We start from the raw sequence: 11005 nt of genomic DNA, 5'->3' as shown, positions 1-11005 counted from the left end.
AGATCCACCTATTCAAGTCCTTGAAAAAAAAAAAACAAAAAAAAAACAAAAAAAACAAAAAGGTATTTGCAAGGGTGGGGAGGCCAAGTATGGTGGAGATAGTGTCTTGATTGTGCTGTACTGTCCAAATGTATAAACTGTACATTGGAAGGGAGAATTTCACTATACATAAATTATATCTTAATTATAAAAATAGAAACAAGTATCTCATAATTTCTATGTCTTGAGAAACAAAAACCAAAGATTGTGATGAATGACCTCATGGCTTAGCAGAATTCGGGTTCCCAAGGCGAATCATCATTAGAGAGACAGGATCATTAGTTGCTCTGTCTGTCATCCCCTGAGCTGGGTACCTTTGAAAACCCAATCTTATTGGAAAAAAGTCAGACTTAGAGTTGATTAAAAACAAACAAAAATCCTCTGATCTATGATCTTAGTCCATCCTAGACAGGAGGACTATGTTTGTGTGCTTGTTTTTTTAAACAAACAATTTGCTTATGGTTAGTAGACTGTAAATATTTTACAGGACATTACTTCCCCATATTTAATCACTTAATTATATGTATTTTAATGGGAATCTAATTTGTAATTTCTAAACAATCAACATCCTGCTGTGTCAGGGCTTCGAGAATAGTGGAACAGTTTCCTTGACGTGGTGTACGTTCCCAGTGTATCTCAGAGCCCATTCCGGAGCTCGAACAATACCATTAGAGGTAGTGAAGAGCAAGGTTTTTGTTTCTACTTAACATATCACCTGTTTTCAGAATGATCAGAGTGGAGAAAGACCAACAATATCTGAACTTCTCAAGCTTGTTGGATCTTTACAGCTTATAAAAACAGAAAACATGTGTGGTGGGTGGAAACATGTACACAAACTCCCAAATGCCCAGTGCTAGTAGACCTGCTATAATGAGGGGTTTTCCCAGAATTATTTTCTAAGGCAATATTGTTTTGCATCTCACTGGTATTGACCTCTTTGACTATGCCGAGGGCCTTCCCTCCTTAAGACTTTCCCATGCCATGTCAACGTGAGTTTGTATAGAAAAATTGAGTTATGGTGAGTATTCTGGGAAAACGGGGCTTACTATGAGCATTAGGCTTACATGAACACTGGGAGAGCATGGGAGAAAAGGTCAGGTGCACTCCAGTTGAAAGATGAGAACAGACACTGGGACCTTAGCCTGAAAGGCCAATGGTGGTTGTTCCCACAGGCTTGCCAGGAAACTGCTACAATTTTCAAGGGCTCCTTTGAAAACTCCCACCAACTGCCGCAATCTGCATCAGCCACACAGGTGAACCCACACTGCCTGCCCAGTACCCTCTCTGAAGCCCACCTCCACTTCCAGGTCTGGCTATGTCCAGTTCTAGAGAGCTGTGGAGTCAGCGCCACTTCTGCTTCCAGATCCATGTAGGTTTCTCTTGTTGGCAAACCGGGAACCTCACGGGAAAAAGGATCCTAAGAAATAGCATCATTCCCAGCTTCTGCTCCCACTGTAGAGAGTGGGGAGTGGGACAGTGCCTTGACAACAGAGCATCATCACACACCTGCTGTTCCTTCCTCTGGGAACACTGTTCCTCTTACTCTATCCTTCAGGTGTTACTGTAAGTGTCACAGACTTGGTGCAGTCTTCCTGGACAACCAAATCTAATGTTTGAGCTTCCTAATTAATCTTTTGTAATATTCCAATTTTTCCTTCATAGAGCTCATTATGATTCGTTGCATGTATTTGTTGGTTTTATTGTTTATTGTCTAGCTTCATCCTAGAAAATAAGTTTCCAGGACGGCAGGTACCAAATCTGCTCAGTTTGCTACTATAAGTCTAATTTCTAGCATAGCACTTAAAAACAAATATATTTTGATCACATTTCTGAATTTTAAATTTTTTCTCAGATATTCTGAATTGTAAATTTTTTCTCAGACATTTCTCAGATTTTCAGATATTCTGAATTTAATTTTTTTCTCAGATATTCTGCCATTCTTTATCCTACACAAGGTATATATGCCGATCTAAACAATAAACTAAGAAAAACCATGGAACATCAGTTATTTGCAAGGCAGTCTTCTAGAATCCTAGGGAGGGGCCTACAGATATTAAACAGAATGAGGTTCATGGCTCTGCTTTTAAATAATTTAGTCTTGAACACATTGGTTCCAACATCATTAAGAATCTCACCTGGAGAGAACTCTTTACTTGTTTCTACTTAAGTTTGATATGGCCCCTATATCTCATAAAAAAATACAGGCCTCTTTTATTTATGTAGTTTATGCAATGGTTTAGAGTAGAGGAGCTTATATTAGCTTTCAAGGTTATGAACAGGATATATGAGCTGAGAAATTTGGAATTAGTCTGCATAGCCAGGGTTTCTGACCAACACAAATACTATTGCCCCCAAACAACAAAAAAAAAAAACAGCTTACAACAAGCAGCCTGTGGTGCTGGTGCTGTGGGACATGCAGCTCTATATTACTATTTCAAACAGTTTCAGGCAAGTTTAGGGCAAAAATAAAAGTATGTGAATCTCCTTTGGCTTTGGATGACACAGAAATACTATAACTTCAAGATCTCTATTTTCTTTTCTGTAGGAGGGAGAAGATTCTTTTAAAAAATTGTCTTCATTTAGATGTAGTATTACAGCATCTACCCACCAGGTTAGATGTCTATCTAGTTAAGAGGGGGATTTTAATTAAAGAACATAAAATTTAAATGGTTTGGAAAATGTCAACATGGTTTCCTATTTTGAGCCCAACACAGATGATAGAACAAGAGGGTATAAATGAAAATTAAAGAAAAACAAATTCAGAACAGATGTCAGGAAGTGTTTCTTCTTCTTCTTCTTCTTCTTTTTTTTTTTTTTTTTTTTTTTCATGTAGAGAATCATGAATATGTGGAATAGCTTACCAGGCAATAGTTAAGGCAAAAAGAGAGAGGTCATTAAATCAACAATTAGATTTCAAAAACAATGCGATGTGGTGAACCAAATGGTCTTTCTCTTTCCTCATGTTGATATGTTTTGGGATGAATGACATCTTTGGACATCCCTCAAGCCTTCACTATGTAGACCATGCAGAGAGAACTTGCAGATATTGTAATGACTGTATTCCTACACTTCAAATGTGAGCTTGTGGAGTGTCATCTTGGAGATTTTCATCTTGGAAATCTTCCACTCAAACACATGTGCTTCAGGAGAAACACGAAGTGTGAAAATGTTAAGTTCCAAGAAAGCACAGACGTGCGTCTAATGAATAGATTTGGAAATGATGGGTAGACACGGACAAGGATCTCATCTACTGCATTTGCTAAATAATCAGACCTAATCCTAACATTTTAGCTCGTTCTACTCGTGGTTGTCCATGTGGCAAGGGGTCATGGAGTGATAACATATCCTCTGTAGTCAGGGCCTATGAAGGGGTGACAGACATCTGCATGCACAGGATACGCCCTGTATCTCATGAGTTTTGTCTTGTGTCCTATATTGACTTTATCAGGAAGCCCTAAATGTCCCAGACTCAGCCATTACCAATAAATTACAAAAACTGGCTCATAGAGCTATTTTTCTGCCATGGTAATTGGCGCTTCAGTCATTTACCTAGCTGACAATCATACCTCTACACACAAAAATCTGGACAACCTCTTCTGGTCTTTCCCAAAGGGTCGGCTGAGGGAAGGCCAAAAGAGGGGACTGAGAAAAATTAAAAGTACATCTTTTCACCCTCAAGAAAGGGAAAGATCGCTCTCTGGCCTGAGTCCCAAGGAGTGAACAAGTTTCCAGCTGTGAATGAGAGATAACTTCGTATCAGGGCACTTGCTCTGAAAATCAGCCAATCCCTGATAGCCTCACTTGTGTTGTGCTTCTGAAAAGCAGCCGGTCAGCAACAGCCTCGCTCCAGTAACTGCGCTCCAGTAATCAGCCAATCAATAACAGCTCCAGCGCCTGAAAGTCAGCCTGTCAGTGACAGCCCCTCACTTATAGACGACAGCCAATCTGCCAGTCTTCTCCCCAGTGACAGTGCTTCTGAAAGTCAGCTAACTCCAGTGACCAGGGGTACAACTCACGTCCTGAGTCTCCTACACTCTCACCTCTGGAACAGGCTGGGTTTCTTCAAAACTCATGCAAGATCAGCTCAGGCTTGATATGAGAGAGACTGTTCCTCCCTTACAATTTCAACTCTTCCTTGGAGGAAAATGAGAAGTGCCAGGTAAAAATCTACTTGCATAATTTGAAAATGTAACAGTTCCATTAACTATTATAGAGATTATCAAAGATATAAATGCCTCACCTTTTATGGCAACTGTGGGTACAAGTAATCAAAACCAGAACAAATTTCCCTTTGCTATTGTAATATTTTTTTTTTCTCAAGTGAAGACCCTTCCAAAAGCAATTTCAGAAACAAAAGCAAATTTTAGGAAACACGTATGTAGGGTTGAAAAAGATGATAAAATTTGATGACAACATGGTTTTTGTTTGTTTGTTTTGGCCAGAAAATAATATTTCAAGAAGTTGATCAGGAAATTCAATGTAATCCTGAAGTGTGGAAAAAATAAGTTATACCATGAAACATGGTATTTTGTGCTTGAACAAATCAAATTTGAAGAGCAATTCTCAGAGTGCCAATATATAGTCAATAAACTGGTCTATAATGCTAATATTGAGCATAATTGTCAATGAACAAAGAACAGAATAAGTTAGATGTGCAGAAGCTATGTTTTGAGGTAAAGAAACAGAGACACTAACTGTAATGAATTGTGTAAGAAAATTCTATAAAACAAGGAACTATTAAGAAGAGCCAAATCACATATAATAAATATAGTTAAACAAGTACAAAACATAATTATTTCAGATTAGCCACAATTAATGTTTTAGTATTCATATGTCTCTTGCAACATTTTATTTTATTTCGGTGTACATATGTATAGGCAATTAGAAATAACTCAAATTTAACTGGGTGTTCTATATTTTTATATGCTAACTCTGGCAACTCTACCTCACTGATACTTAAGACCTATAAATTTTACTGAAATAAGGGACATGTTATCTGATTTATTGTCTCTGTTAGCCACGAAAGAACATGTCATAGTGCTTCTGATAACCCAATTCAGTGCAAAACATGCAACTTTAATGACTAGAGAAGTGGAGAGGAGGGATGGTTGATTCTCTTGAATTCTAAGCTTTCCTCGTAATGAGCAAGTTGACTGGGAGGAAGTTAGTTCTCCTTTCTAAGTTTAGAAATACTACAATGAAAACAATGTATTTTTAATACTTCACTCCTTAACACAACAACTACAAAAAATGGCTGTCTGAGCTGTATGGGGAAAGGGAGGGAGAGAAAAGAGGGAAGGAGGCAGCAAAGCTCTGCATCCTCAGATCTCATATCTAGTTTTTGTTTTTGTCTTTCTTTTGTGTTATTAATTTCAAATACATAAAGCTACTTAAACTGACATAAGAAACCATATTCTAATAGATGTAACCAGGTTAATAGTTAAATCAGAGTAATTTTAGTAAAATACATCATTTTAATTATATGAGTATTTAAATGCACTTCAAGCTGTCCATTAAAATATAATATTCTCTTATAGGACTTCAAATATTTTTTAATCAATATAGTTCTAATAAATGGGTCTGAAACAATTGTAAATTTCGGCTAGCCCAGTTTAGTATTGGTTCCAATATCATACTTTCTTACACAGAGAAGTCCCAATTGATGATTCTAAAATCATAGACTATATTTTATCTTTGGTACCAATGAGAATTTTTCCTTGCCATATGAATATATTCATTATATGATGATGATGCTAATTTTTGTTTTTATTTGTTATGGAGGAAACCAGTTACCTTTCTCAAAGACTCTCAATACGTGTTCCTTACAATTGTCAAAGTCAGTTGGAAAAGTAAGGTTCTTTAGATGTCGCGTGCAAACACTTCCTAGATTTCTTTTGTGTATGTGAGATTATCCCCTTGCTTTAACCTGCCTGTCATCTTTGATGACATTGAGCATGAGCTGTTTTCCCCGGATAGAGTAGTTTTCTGTTTATCTTGCAGAGCTTAGGTCTCCATTGGGACCACTAAGGACTTATAATGGCCTAGCTTTCAGGCACAGAGGGACAGACTAAAACATAATTCTGTCAAATAAAAACAAATCTGCATTTAGGTAAGAAAAGATATTTTTCAGGAGGATTTTTGCAATAAGGAGGGAAAAGACTACTGCTGTAGAGAGAATACTCCCACCATAATATCTACAAGTCAGAAATAAATTTTCTTTTATAGTGGGATGTAAATAAGGCTAGAAAGAACCAGGTACAGGGGATATGTGTGAGCAGGTGGCGTGGTGGTTCCAGTGCTTGGGGGTGGGCCAAATTTAGGGTCCTGTAGGGGAGGAGGGAAGCTTAAATAGTTTGGTTAAGGCAAGTTAGCAGGTGTTTTGTCCAGATTGGTCAATAGGTAAAAATAATTCAGTCTATCGTTTATGGGGCAACAAATGGAATTTGGACGGTCTATTTCTGCCTGTGTCATAGGCAAATAAACAGGCACCTTTGAGTCTTCTCTAAGTCACAGGAGGAGAAGTGGTTCTTTGCAAAAAGCCTTTCCCAGAAGACAAAATGTGAGGCGATGTCTTTACTCTTTCCTGTTTTCTAGTATCACAAGGCTTGGGTAAATTGTCAATCTCATCTTGCAGTAAAATAGGTGATAACTAACCAAGTAATCAATACATCCATGTGAGCTAGAATGCAGAAATATTATATACTTCCTGTAAAAATGAAGCTAAGCTATTTAATGACCAATACAATCAAGAGACTAATTGGGATGATCCAAACTTCAAACATGGAACAGGGCACTTTGGCTGAATTGCCTCTAAGGCACTATTTTGTCCACCTCCACCACTCCAAACCTTAGCATACTGACTTGCACAGTCCTGCTCACAAGAGGTTGAGTAAGCTGTTACCTCACTCCCTGGCCCTCCAAGCACACTCTGCACTCCGGCCACATGGACACAATCAAAAGATCTTTCTCTACCTCAGGATTTGTCTTCATCTTGTTCTACATGAGCAGCCCTCTCCTATTTCTCTGACTATCCAAATTCCACCCATTCTTCAATATCCAGCTCAAATGCCACTTTTCCCCGCAAATTTTCTTGGTAGCTTATTTTCTCCCTCCTTCCTTAATTTGACCATCTAGCACACTTTTGTACTGAGCACCTACCATATATAGGGGTCAAAGCTAATTGGGCTTTCTTTTTATGACCATTGTTTTACTCATCATTTGAGTATTACTCACAGTTCATGATTTATGATTCAACTTTTATTGTCACATAACCAGTGGCGTGCTGGTTAATGTTTACTAATAGCCTCTATGAGGCGTGTGTGTGTGTGTGTGTCTTCTGATTTGTAGCATTTTCTAATTTCAGTGGTGTCGGCTACTCTAAATTTTGAAAGGAATACATAGAATTGGTTCTCAGGAGCCTGTATGAGGCAGCCCCAGGATGCTACTATACTTGACTGTGTAAACAATGTTTAAATAAGAATATTAATGCCTTGTTTACCTCACCAGATGACAAGACTCTGTAGGGCAGGAAGTAGTTTACCAATTAACAATAGTAATAAGGACACTACTATTTACCGGATGAATATTCATTGAGTAAATGAATGAAAAAATAAGTGAATTGAAACATGTTCAATATAATGCATGTGGCTTGCAGAAAATCTTGCATTTCATAGGTACTGAAGAATATCTGCTCATTTGCTGAATGAGGCACTGATTTTATGGGGTTAATTTCTGTTCACTGGCTTTAGGCTTCATCGTGAAATACAAATGTAGCATAATTCTGTTAAAGCAGATATGTAGCATCTGGATTCACTCCCTTGCCCTTCCATCTTTATTGTAGAGGCTACCTGTATTTGATGTCCTCCATTTTAGCCACGTGCTTCAGGAGAGTGCCCAGTCTCGTGTGTATCGTGATTGGTCCAAGCCCATCACAATAAATGTTTTGCCCTCACTGCTAATTGATTGGCTGAGGCATGCCCATAGGCTGGCAATATGGCCAATGACACTGAAAGAATGCAAGCCAGGGGGCTTGTGGGAATTTTCTCTCATTTAAAAATTGAAGTCAAGGAGAGAATTTGCCTCCTCTGACTTTATTTGCTGTATAGGAATGAGTGTGGCCGGCGTCCGTCCTGTGATCACAAAGGAAGTGAGCTTGAGGACAAAAATCAGCACAGTAAGTATGGGGAGCAGAGAGGAGGAATGAACCTGAGTTCTTGGCAATGCAGCTGAGCAGGAGAATGGACTAGTCAAGGAATTCTCCTCTCCCTGAGTATCTTATACAGATAATGAATGCCTTTATTGCTCAACCTACTTTTACCTACAATGTATCCTGGATGTATTAGTGTTGCTATGATGGTGATGATGATCAACACCATTGTTATTATTTTGTTAAAAGCTGGCCTTGGTGCCTTCTTAGAAGCAAGGAATGCAGACAAATGCTTGGGTAGGTGAGAGCTGGTAGTGGCTCCTCAACATGGTTTACAAGTGAGGTGGGAGTATTACTGACTGAGAGTTGGATTTGAAATGGACTGTCTCAGCATCATAGAATGGACTCCTAAATGCAGAATCTTCGGAGTTGTATTTGAAATTTTTATCTAAGCAGTCTGATTAAGAGAGAGCAGATATACAGATATGTAAACAGGAAGGCAGAGCTGCCCCTTATAAAATTCTGCCCTGGTGATATGAAGTCCAGAGCAATTTGAGAAACAGATGAAGAACACAATCATCAGATATCTAGTAAGTCTGCTCTTGGAGGGTTTTGCACCAGAAGGTAAGAAATATCCGGCTAGTATAATGCCAAGTGTAAGAATATTTCTGTACCCAAATCAGCATACCCACTGTATTAGTCAGAATTCTCTAGAGGGACATGACTAATAACATAGCATAGATGCATAGATAGATAGATAGATAGATAGATAGACAGACAGACAGATAGATAGGGGAGCATATTAAGTATTAACTCACAAGGTCCCACAATAGACCGTCTGCAAACTGAGGAGCAAGGAGAGCCAGCCCGAGTCCCAAAACTGAAGAATCTGGAGTCCAATGTTCAAGATCAGGAAGCATCCAGCAGGGAAGAATGATGTAGGCTGGGCCCACAAACCCCTGAACTGTCCCCAAAATTGGTGGGTGGGGAAGTAGTAAGGACTTCTTTTGCACAATCAAAGCATGGATGTAGGAACAGAGACTCAAATCATCCATCCTTTGTAAAGTCATCTTGCATTTCTATCCCACCATTTCAAGCACAGATTTAGCACCATCATTTGTGGCAGCTCCCGGTTTCCAGATCAGGATTATAAAACTACAGGTTATCCAGGAACCTAAAAGACATATTTTTAAAAAGTTGCAAAAGAGCTTACCACTCATATTTAAAGTCAACTAACTTTATCTAGAGATCTTTATGAGCCAGACCAGGGACAATTAGGAAATGAAAGATTTAAATAAGATGAAAGTAATTGTTCGTTCCTGCTCATATCTTCCAAATATTTCAGCATTTCTGAGATTGTTTTTTTTTTTAAAAATTTGAGAGTGGTTTTTAGGGGAATGTTTTAAACATTGATTCTCATGTTATCATTCTCCTGATGCAGTCTGCCAGGATGTTCCATTCAGCTGCCGCAATCTGCTCGTCCCTGTCTTATGAAGGAAAACTATTCTCAAGTGAAAATCTCTCTCTTTTTTGCACCAGTATATTTCACGAAAGAATAAAGGTATCAAATTTCAGAATGTTTTTTAAATTTTAAAATATGGACATTTCCCAAAACCTGTCTTTAGATGATCACATTCAAGGTGTTCACTTATGTATTTGCTACTCTTTCTTGGGTATCACTGAGCTTCACCACATACAGTTTATTAATTCTGCTTATTAATTTATTTAAAGATACAGAGCATTCACTGAGTGCCCAGCAAAGGTAGTATCTAAACACTGGGAGCTGAGATCTACAGAACATATATTCCCTGTCTCATAGAACTCAGGATCAAGTGGGAATATATTTATTTTGTGTGTTCTCCTCATAAAACGAGTCCAGTGAGAAAGAAACTCAGAAGAGCAGTTTAGCACCAGAGCATGAAAAACACAACCTTCTCCCACCTCAGTGCTCACCAAGACTAAGCAAAAGGGGTTTTTGAAACATATATGGATTTGAACCCTTCTGCAACTTATTAGGCAGCCACATCCTCATAGTCACATATTTAATTTCTTGCAGCCCAGGATTCTGCAACCATAATTCAGCCACCTTGCTGTATTGTTATAAGGGATAAGGGAGATGTCACACAGCAGTTACCTTGTTAGATGGTCAAAACATGCCAGTGGCCTTTCTCCTCTCCTCTTCTCTGAGAACTCCAAGCCTATCTCTGTATGCTGTTTTATCCTTTTCATACTTCTAATTCAGTCTATCAGCACAATGGTTTTGTCATGGTATTAAGTGGGTAAATAACTTCAAAATATTGATAATCAAAATGGGGAGCAAGAAATATATCAATGGAATATTTAAGCGATTCTATAGGGTATAAATAAACATCAGTGTGCAGTCATATGACTAAAAGAACTGGAGGATGCCGTGTTTTTTCTATCATTAGCAAGTTTTGATCTACTTGAGATCAGAGTACATACACAGGAGAGGTCTCCACTCATGAAAATATCTTCATTTATTCATTTGTCTGTTCAACACACACTCACAGAAAGCCTATTTTCATATATTTAAAAATATGTTATGAAACTTTATCGGTCTAGATATATTTGATAAGTGCTTGAAAAGAGAAGTAGCGATGAATCCTCCCATTCCCTTTTGAGAGGGAGGTGCTAGATTTATCCTCCTTGGGCTAAATCCCTCCACCCCCCTTAAAGAGGAAGGTGCTAGATTTTTCCTTGTTGGGCCAAATATACTAGGGCTCAGCTGGCACTGCCACTGCACCCTCCACTCCATGTAGTCTGAACAGGGAGAAGCTGATGGATGTTGAAGAGGCAGCA

The 11005-nt window shown here is 38.4% G+C and overlaps 1 long non-coding RNA gene across 2 annotated transcripts in view; it reads left to right on the top strand.

Annotated features, from left to right (window-relative positions):
- The first annotated feature begins 3893 nt into the window (after nucleotides 1–3893).
- LOC111531204 overlaps nucleotides 3894–11005 on the top strand; it is a 57686-nt gene continuing 50574 nt past the window's right edge. For both annotated transcript variants that reach the window (XR_002728177.1, XR_002728176.1), the window contains exon 1: nucleotides 3894–4198. This is a non-coding gene — a long non-coding RNA (uncharacterized LOC111531204). The remainder of the gene's footprint in view (nucleotides 4199–11005) is intronic.

The sequence above is a fragment of the Piliocolobus tephrosceles genome, chromosome 15 (assembly GCF_002776525.5).
Source record: "Piliocolobus tephrosceles isolate RC106 chromosome 15, ASM277652v3, whole genome shotgun sequence".
NCBI classification, from domain to species: domain Eukaryota; kingdom Metazoa; phylum Chordata; class Mammalia; order Primates; family Cercopithecidae; genus Piliocolobus; species Piliocolobus tephrosceles.
Note: the sequence above shows the minus strand (reverse complement) of the source record. Positions and strands in the feature narration are given on the sequence as shown.